This window comes from Rattus norvegicus, chromosome 4, assembly GCF_036323735.1.
Source record: "Rattus norvegicus strain BN/NHsdMcwi chromosome 4, GRCr8, whole genome shotgun sequence".
In the NCBI taxonomy this organism is placed as follows: Eukaryota; Metazoa; Chordata; class Mammalia; order Rodentia; family Muridae; genus Rattus; species Rattus norvegicus.
The window spans coordinates 68,349,042-68,358,855 of NC_086022.1; positions in this window are offsets into that span (position 1 = coordinate 68,349,042).

Sequence of the window (9,814 nt, forward strand, 5' to 3'; positions counted from 1 at the left end):
CCTCTCTTGGCCGGCTTAATATCTCATGTCCCATTAGGAAGCCTTCCACTGTCCTAAGCTCTCCACTTAACCTTAATATCTTTAAGTTGATTTCCACCCTCATATTTTGCCATAGTACCAGAAAGCAAGCCACCCTTTGGGGTTCAGTCTCCTGGGAGGTGGGGTCATAACTGCTAGGTGTGAATGGACAACGGTCTGTGGTAAGCTTCCTTGTACCATGGCTTAACACCCCCAGTCACAGCTGGGATGAGGTTCGATGCTTAGAAAGATCTAGGCTGGAGCTCAGTAGGTCCAAAGGACAGGTGGGGATCAATGTGGTACAGTCGGACCAGGGGACATGAGGGGGTGAAGCAGCCCCTTCCTCACGTGGCAGGTATAGAAAATTTTCCTGACAGACTGGCAGAGTCTGTAGGCAACAGAGGCTGAGGGAGGAGACACACACCCTGGAGGCATCTTGGAGCACCTAGGAATGGGGCACCCAAGGAAGGGGAGTATAGTCCTCTTGTGAATACATCAGACATGAGACTCAGTAACCTGGAGTCTTTAGGCAGAGGGCCTTTCCCACCTCAAATTACCTTGCAAAAGTCTAACAGGCGGGCATAGGGTGTGTCACCAGAAAGTCATGATGATAGTCTAATCGAATATGTTGACATCTAGATAATTGTGGTTTAAGGCAAAGCAGAGTAATCACAGGTTCTGGAGGAAAATCAGAAAGCAGTTCTCTCAGGGAAACTGGTGTTGTCGATGAGGGGAAGGTGGGACATGGCAAAGTCTCTTAAGTACAAGAGTTCCACGTGCTTTTCCAGTACTGGCCAAGACAGATACAACAGCGGGTCCAGTTCCCTCAAAGTCAGAGCACACAAGCCTGCTGCAGGCCACCTGCTGCCGAGACCCTGAGGCGACATGAGTTGGAACCAGCCTGGGAGTCCCTGGGCCCTTCAGCAGGGGTGTGTAAGTGGTTGGTCCCCATTTAACTCCGCATGCAGGGCTCTCTTTGGCCTCGGCCCAGATTCTAGGCCCCTCTTCCCACCTAGGCCCTTTTGGAAGTCCCTAGCTACTCTCTGAAGCCTGGCCCACAGTTGTCTGCCCCGTCATGGTTACTGGCCATTTGGACCAAGAGTGCTGATCCTTTCATCTGTGGTGAAGACCCATCATGAAAGCCACGTGTGACTTGCTGCCCCTCAGCCTGGATCCTCCCTAAAGGGCCTGCAATTCTCTACTTTCCTGTGCTTTTGTGAGCAGGCTAGATTCTCATCTGTCCTCGTTTCTCAGTCTAATCTTGCCTCTTTTTTTTTTTTTTTTAAAAGGAAGCTTCTTTCTTTTTTTTGGTTCTTTTTTTCGGAGCTGGGGACCGAACCCAGGGCCTTGCGCTTCCTAAGTAAGCGCTCTACCACTGAGCTAAATCCCCAGCCCCAGGAAGCTTCTTTCACAGAGAGGAGAGGCCATTCTGAGTCCCTCCCATCTGTGCGAAGAGTCCTTTGTTCTGGTACATGTGTGGTTGGGTGTTCATCTGTTTAGTTTTCAAGTGAGAGTTGAGAGCTGAGAGATCCCAACTGGTTCAAATGCCAGTCTGGGGAATGCCCTCCTTGGCCTCTGGCTTACTGTTAAATGCAGCCCTCACCTTAGGGGGCAACTTTGTAGATTAACTCTGTTAGTTGAATTTACTATCTCCTTCCTTCCTCTCTCCCTCCCTTCCTTCCTTCCTATCTTTACTACTACTACTACTACTATTACTACTATTACTACTATTACTACTACTACTACTACTACTACTACTACTACTACTACTACTATTACTACTACTACTACTACTATTACTACTACTACTACTACTATTATTATTATTATTCAGGACAGGGTTTCTCTGTATAGCCCTGGCTGTCCTGAAACTAGCTCTGTAGACCAGGCTAGCCTCAAACTCAGAGATTCACTTGCCTCTGCCTCCTGAGTGCTGGGATTGAAGCTATGCACCCCCACACCCTGTACCTTCCTTTTTCATTGTGGCATTATCATTGTCTCTTGGATGGACAGGACCCCAAAGGTCAGTAGTGGGTAGCAAATGTGCTTTTGGATGTCAGGTGTAAGAAATGCCACCTCTTTTCCCCAAGTCATGTTCATTCCTATGAGGATGTGTCACAGCTTCTCTAGGAATTCATTTCTGGGGCTGCCCAAGTCCAGGGAATTATACAAGGATCCCAGGACTTACATGTGTTCTGACAGAGGCCATGTGTCCTCGGGTCAGAAACCCCAGTTCACTCCCTCCACACAATGCAATGGGCTTCCAGGCACTGGTCTTACCTCTTTAGGACTCAGATACCCTTCCCTTCTCCTGTGGGTACTGCCTGCTCTCTTGTCATCCCCTCAGAGGGTCTATGAATTCACATATGCCCTCTCTAGTCTGGGGCCTGACACTTCCTTTGAACCTGTGGGCGTACTGGACCAGCTGAGCTTTCTCCAACTTCAGCTATTCTGGATCCATGGATCCAGAATATTCAGTCCATGGATCATCAGTCCTCTCTCCCAAACCTCCTGGGTATTACTTTATGAGTCAAGTCTCTAAAACACAATCTACTTTCCTTGAGACTAGGCACCCTTTCATCCTCGGACTCAGTGCCTGCAGCCTGCTCAAGCTCCTTTTCTGAAACCCATGTCTTTGTCTTGTTGAATGTCTAGCCCGCGGAGAAGGATTGGGTCTCCCTGAAAGCCTAATGCTCCATTCTAGACCCCACTGTGAAGAATTTGAGGATGAGACCAAGTTCATTGCAAACCCACCAGGCTCTGGTTCTGCCTGTCTCTAAAAGGTTGATGCTTCTAGAAGTTGACTGCTCTGGGGAGGGTGGACACCAAGCTACATGGCAGGCTGGAGACAATGGACATCCCTAAGCTGTTCAAGGTAAAAGCCTCAGGAACCTCATAGACCTGGGAGGATCAAGTTTTCTGGTTCTGTCTGGCTTTGTACTTGGCTGTCTCAGGCTGAACCGACCTTGTATACCCAATCCCTGGCCTGTGTCAATCCTGTAACAGCCTGTCCTTGTTCCCAGCCTCTACTGCTGCTTCAGGATAGGTGGGTTGGCTTCCTTAGATGGGTACAGTTATGAGAAGAGCCCCAAATACTGAAGAACTTGTCCAAGTGTCAGAACAGAAGATCTATTTAAAACAATTCAAATTTTAATTTATATTTGTATTTTGTATGTATCATTGTTTGCCTGAATGTTTGTATATGCACCAAGTTATTGTGTGACAAAACATTTTCTGGGAGAGGGAACACATGTCTTATTCACCCTAGATAGGGAGCTCATGACAGACCAAAGAATCGCTAGTACCGAAGTCTAATTTGGTGAACCACGAGTTTTACTGGGGTTACTTACAGCAGAAAAGTCTCAAAGACAGCTGCATCACCAAGGTCCACCCTAGTGTGGGTGACAGTTCACAAAGCTGGGAACCTGGAATACACTGCACAGCCTTCAGGCAGGCCAACAGATTGGAGACTGCCCTTTCCAAGTGGCTCTGGTCTAAACCCCTTCCAGGCAGCTGGGTTGCTTTCTGCTTCTCCCAGGCCACTCACTGATTTGGTCTCAGAGTCTTTTTAACAATTTGACTTGCAACTCAACTCTGCCTTTCTAAGAGATATTCTCAGCTTTTATTACTTACTCTGGCAAAGAGGGACCTAGTGAATCTGCTCAGCTTTAGGGACTTCCTGAAGGTGTTTGTGTTGTTTACCTTCATGTTTAAGGAATTTCTCTGAAGGATGGAATGTTTCAATCTCAGAGGAAACTTACTCAGCACATGTGTATGCAGTGCTTCAAGAGACCAGAAGGTCCCCTAGAGCTAGAGCAGTGGTTTTCAGCCTTCTTAATGCTGTAACCCTTTAATGCAGTTCCTCAGGTTGTGGTGAAGCCCAACCATAAAATATTTTCATTGTTACTTTGTAACTGTAATTTCACTACTGTTACAAATCCTCTTGTAGTTATATGATATTTCCTACTGTCCTAGGGAACCCCTGTGAAAGGGTCATTTCATCCCCCAAAGAGGTCAAGACCTATTAAGAACCACTGAACTAAAGTTAAAGTAATAAGCTTCCATGGGGGTGTTGCCAACTAAACCCTATGTCTTCCAGAAGAACAGCAAGTGCTTTTAATGACTGAGCTGGCTCTCCATCCCCTTAGACAGGATGGTCTTACACTACTATTGTGATCTCCCAGGGACACCAACTACACCAATAGCACTTGAATGTAGAGGCTGGACTAGTATTTCAGTCTGGAGGTGTTCTGAGAGCAGGGAAATGAGCCTCACTCTTGGAGAGAGGTGTGAGGAACCAAGACTGAGTGTGGTAAAGATGTGTCAATGCCAGCCTTCCACAAGAGAGCTGACCGTAGTTCCCAGACGTGTCCCTAGTGGGCAGCAGAACCTGGACAAAGTAAGTCTATCCAAGCCTAGCTAGCTAGTATCCTGGGCACTTTGGAGAAATTTCTATCTATGGAAAGACAGGGGGTAAGGGGCCTACACTGAAGCGACATTAAAACTGGAGCAGTCAGTCTGTGCCCTTTTGAAAACTGGAAAAAGAGTAAGAGTTCCTGACACACGCATCTTCTTACACACACACACACATACACACACACACACACACACACACACACACACACACACACACACACACACACACACACACACACCAAACAAACAAAACAACCGTCATTAGAAAACAGAGCTCCTTTCTCCCCGCATAGCCTCTCACTAGCAAGTTTAGCTTTGTTAACAGGTCAGGGATGAATTCCAGATCCCCATGACCCCTCGGCCACGAGCCTTGTGCAGTGAGTAACTTGTTCGGCCTTATGAGGCAGTTGCGGTGAGGTGCTGTTCACGGCTCGCTTCTGTTGATGCACTCAGCACGTCTGAGTAAAAGAGTCCCACTGCCCAAGAAAGGCAGCTGCAAGAGACACCGAGAAGATCTTTCTCGGTGGATCTAAGGAGGCAGGATTCTGGTCCTGCTGTTTGTGATGGGTGCCAAGGGGCTTGCTCTTTGGATCTGGGACAAGAGGGGGTGCTGGGTTGAGGTGACTGTTGGAGGCAGTTTTAGGGACCAGGAATCTTCAGCCTGTAATGGGACTTGGCTCAGGGAGGGTAGGAGCCCTCTGCCACCTGCAGCCCGCAGCAGGCATTGTGGTCCTCAGTCAAGGCTCTTTCAGACATGCTGAATGTGCGCCCTCTGGGCAATCCTCAGCAGGGCAGTCACCACGACAGTCACCAGAAAGCTTTATGGCGATATTTCCAGGCTTCGAGTTGTCAAGGAGGGCAGCAGGGTCATCAACCACGCTCCTTAGAAGGGTCTACCAGCTGACCTAGTTCCCATCATAAAGCTGTGTGCATAAACCAGAAAGTTCCAACCCGATAGAGGTGCCAGTCTTCTCCAGTTCATCAGATTGCAACGGTACTCCCTTCTTGTCACTAGAGGGCGGCCGTGTGCAAAGGGAAAGCCGAGAGTGCAGACAGCCTTGTGCCTGGGGACAAGCGTCTTTTCCCGATTTGGGTCCTCAAGAAATCAATGCTAGGTCATGACACTTCCTCTCATAACCAGGCCCAGTGGGGTTAGATTTTGCATAATTAAACAGTAATTAACATTAGGTAAATTATTTTACTCTAATCTTAAAATGGGCTATAGTGGTGGTGGGCTTGCTGGGAGGAGATGGTTGTGAGGTGTCTCTCGGGTCTAGTTCTTTCTTTTAATTTAAATGGTTTTACTTTTTTGAGAATTTATATATGTGTCAATAAGATAGGGATGATGTAATCACAGTTGGGGTAATTCCAGATTATTTTATATAAGGAATTTAGATGGTTACAGAAAGGATCAAATAATCCTGAATTTTTAGTTAAAAAACAAAACAAAACAAAACAAAAAACCCTAACCATTTACTTTTAGAGACAGAGTCTCGGGCAGTACAGGGTGTGTAGTCAAGGACGGTTTTAAATTCACAGTCCTCCTGCCCATCTGGAGTATTGGAATTACAAGTGTCCCACTGTGCCCTTGAAGTACCAGGGATCAAACCCAGTGCTTTGTGCATGCGAGGCAACCATTGTACCAACAGATCTACACCCACAGCCCAACCATATATTAAAGTACTTAAGGGCTGGAGAGATGGCTCAGCTGTTAAGAACACTGATTGCTCTTCCAGAGGTTCTGAGTTCAATCCCCAGCAACCACATGGTGGTTCACAACCATCTGTAATGAGATCCAATGCCCTCTTCAGAAGAAAGCAATAGTGTACTCACATACACAAAATAAATAATTCTTAAAAAAATAAAGTACTTAAAAGCCTCTATACAGTATATTAAATTAGAAAGACATTGATTTAAATAACGCATGTGTTATTTACCAAAAACAGCCTATCTACGTATCTGTTTTGTAATAAGAAACCCAGTATTTATTCCTGTTGTTAAAAATATACTTATCATATCAGATTTGAGTTTTTCCTCTGCTGGGGTGAGCTGAGCTTCCTGTCCCTTGCAGGTTCCTGTTACCCTCTGGGAGAGACTAATGCATGAGGCAGCGGTTTCTGGCAGGATCATTACTGAGAGCATCACTTCCACCCAGGAGCCGATCACTCTGCAAGAACCAGCTTTTCTGGACTGCAGACTGTCCCTCAGGAAATGCTAAACTTAGTTCCCTGCAGACCAGGCTCCAGAGGAGCTACCCTTCCTCCCCCCACTTCCTTCCTTCCTTCCTTCCTTCCTTCCTTCCTTCCTTCCTTCCTTCCTTCCTCCCTCCCTCTCTCTCTCTCTCTCTCTCTCTCTCTTTCTTTCTTTCTTTCTTTCTTCTCTCACTGATAACTTTTTAATTTATTTATTTTATGTGTATGGGTGTTTTGCTTGTGTGCATGTCTGATGCTTGTGCAGGTCAAAAGAAAGCATCAGATCCCCTTGAACTGCAGCTGTAGACATTCATGAGCCACCATCTAGGTGCTGGGAACTGAGTCTGGGTCCTCTACAAAAGCAACCAGTGTCCCAAACCCCAGTGCCATCTCCAGCCCTGTTCTGTGGACGGCACTCTTTCCCTTCTTAGAAGAATAACTGGGTGGTTGACTAATTTTTCTTCCTCTCCCCTCCCCTCCCCTGCTCTCTCCTGCCCTCCCCTCTCCTCCTCCTTTCTTCCTCCTCCTTTCTTCCTCCTCCTCTTCCTCTTCTCTCTCTCTCTCTCTTTCACACACACACACACACACACACACACACACACACACACACACACACACTCATTCTTTCTTTCTCCTGTAGTGCTGGGGATTGACTTGGGACCCATCCTTATCCATGACAGGAAAGTGCTTTACCACTGACCTTGTCCCTGGTGCAGTAACCTGGATTTTCCTTGGGAACTGTTTCTTCCCACTTTCCTCCTCCTCCTCCTCCTCCTCCTCCTCCTCCTCCTCCTCCTCCTCCTCCTCCTCCTCCTCCTCCTCCTTTCTCTTTTCTTTTGTTTTTGAGAAAAGGTTTCTCTGTGTAGCCCTCACTGTCCTGGAACTCACTCTGTAGAACAGGCTGGCCTCATATCCATAGATCTACCTGCCTCTGCCTCCCGAGTGCTGGGACTGAAGTCATGTGCCACTACCGCCAGGCTCTTAGCACTCCCAATCTCACAATCAGGATGGCCCTGACCCCAACTCCAGGGCTCCAATACTTTAGCCTCAGTCACCGTCACAGAAGATGATGTATGTTGGAGAATTCGATGTCAGCTTGACAGCAGCTAGAATCATTTGAGAAGAGGGACTTTGAACTGAAAAAACGCCTCCATAAAATTCAGGACGTGGGTTGTGGATGGAGATGGCTGCATGGGGTATGATATGCTGAGCAGCCTGAGCTGGTCAGTTAAAAAGGGGCTGAGATGGTACATTTTTATAGTGTGTGTGTGTGTGTTTTGTGAGCATGCATATATGTGTATATATGTGTATATGTGTGTGCATGTGTTTGTATGTGTGTGTGAGTGTGTGAGAGTGTGCATGTGTGTGAGTGTATGTGCATTGTAAATGTGTGTGTATATATGTGTGTGTATGTGTCTATGTGTACATGTGTGTTTAATGAACATGTGCATGTATGTGTATACATGTGTGTATATGTGTGTGCATGTGTGTGTGTGTGTGTGTGTGTGTGTGTGTGTTGGGCTACAGTTTTACAAACAGCACACAGCATAGGGGAAAATGCAGCTTTGTATAAAAGGCCTTTTTCCATGCAGCTTGAAATCTAACATGGTTCAGGGTACAAACTAAGTTACTACACAAGGAAAGAGATAAATCTGGAACATAGGGCAATAATGGTCCTTATTAAAAATGTCCACATTGCCTGTGTTTCCACATATAAACTCATCTACTTATGGCACAATGGAGAAGGTATGTGCCTTGTATGTGTGTGTGTGTGTGTGCGTGTGTATGTATGTGTGTGTGTGTGCACATGTGTGTGTGCGTGTGTGTACAGTATGACTATACACATGCTTGTGAAGGCTAGAGGACAACTTTGGGTCATTCTGCAGGAGCTATCACCTATTTTTAGTGGAAGTTTTGGGAGCTGGAAAAATGGCTTTCCTATTAGAGGCTTGGGTTTACACTTAAATAGATAGTGTTTTATTATGTAGACTTATTTGTGAGTGTTCATGTGTGCATGTGCCACAACACACATGTAGAGGTCAAAGAATAACTTGTGGGAGTCAGTTCTCTCCTTCCATCATAAAGGGTGGAGCTCTTGGTCAGTAGATTCGGTGCCAAGAGCTTTTACCATGGAACCACCCCAGCAGCTCCATTTAAACACTGTTCGAAATGGAGTCTCTCACTGGCCTGGAACTTGAGAATTCGGCGAGGCATGCTGGCCAGTGAGCCTTAGTCCTTTGTGCTGAAATTACAAGGGCATACCACCGTAATGGGTGTTTTGTTTGTTTGTTTGCTTTTTAATGTTTTTAAACTGTGGGCTCTGGGAATCAACTCAGATCCTCATGCAGACACTTTATCATTTTACTGACTGAGTTATGAAGTGTTCCCCGCAGGCTCGAGTGTTTGCACACTTGGCTATCGGCTTTGAACACTGTCTTGGGGGCCGTGGAACCTTCAGGAGGAGGAGCCTGGCTGGAGGGCGCTAGTTGCTGGTTGTGTTTAGAGTTAATACTCTGATTGTGCTTCCTGATCTACGGAGACGAGGACAGCCGCCTCCTGCTCCTGCCTGTTTCTGAACCTCTTCCACAGCCGTGGTGGTTTATACCCCCAAATGGCAAACTCAAATCACCCCCCCACCTCAGGTCTTTGGTCAGAATGATGCACAAAGGGGCTAATACAGCAATGAAGCGGGAGACAGGGCTGGGAGTGACCTAAACCCAGCTTCTAACGTCACAGCACTAACAGCCAAGCCTCTCTGTCTCTCTGCCTTACTCTTCCACCTGATCCTCTAGAGTCACACGTAGCCCAGGCTGGTCTGGAACTTGCTGTGTAGCTGAGGGTGGCCCTTTTGCTTCCTCTTGAGAGATGGATAATATGTGCTTCCAGGTCCAGTTTATAGGACGGGAACCCAGGGCAAGCACCCCACAGATGTGCTACACCTCCCACCTCCCATAGGCTTCTCTAACCCATTCCTAGAATCCAGTCCCCCTACCAGAGGCCACAATGGAGGTCAGAGCACGGAGGCCCTGTCCAGTGGATGACATTTCCAGGAATAGAAGCTGATCCCGCCGCGGGCGTCTCTGGCTTTTTGATTGCTCCATGCTGTGCTGTTTGTGAGCTCCTGAGATGAGGGAGTAGCATCTGCCTCACAAAGGCCGGCTTGCTGACTTCCTGGCAACCCACAGGCC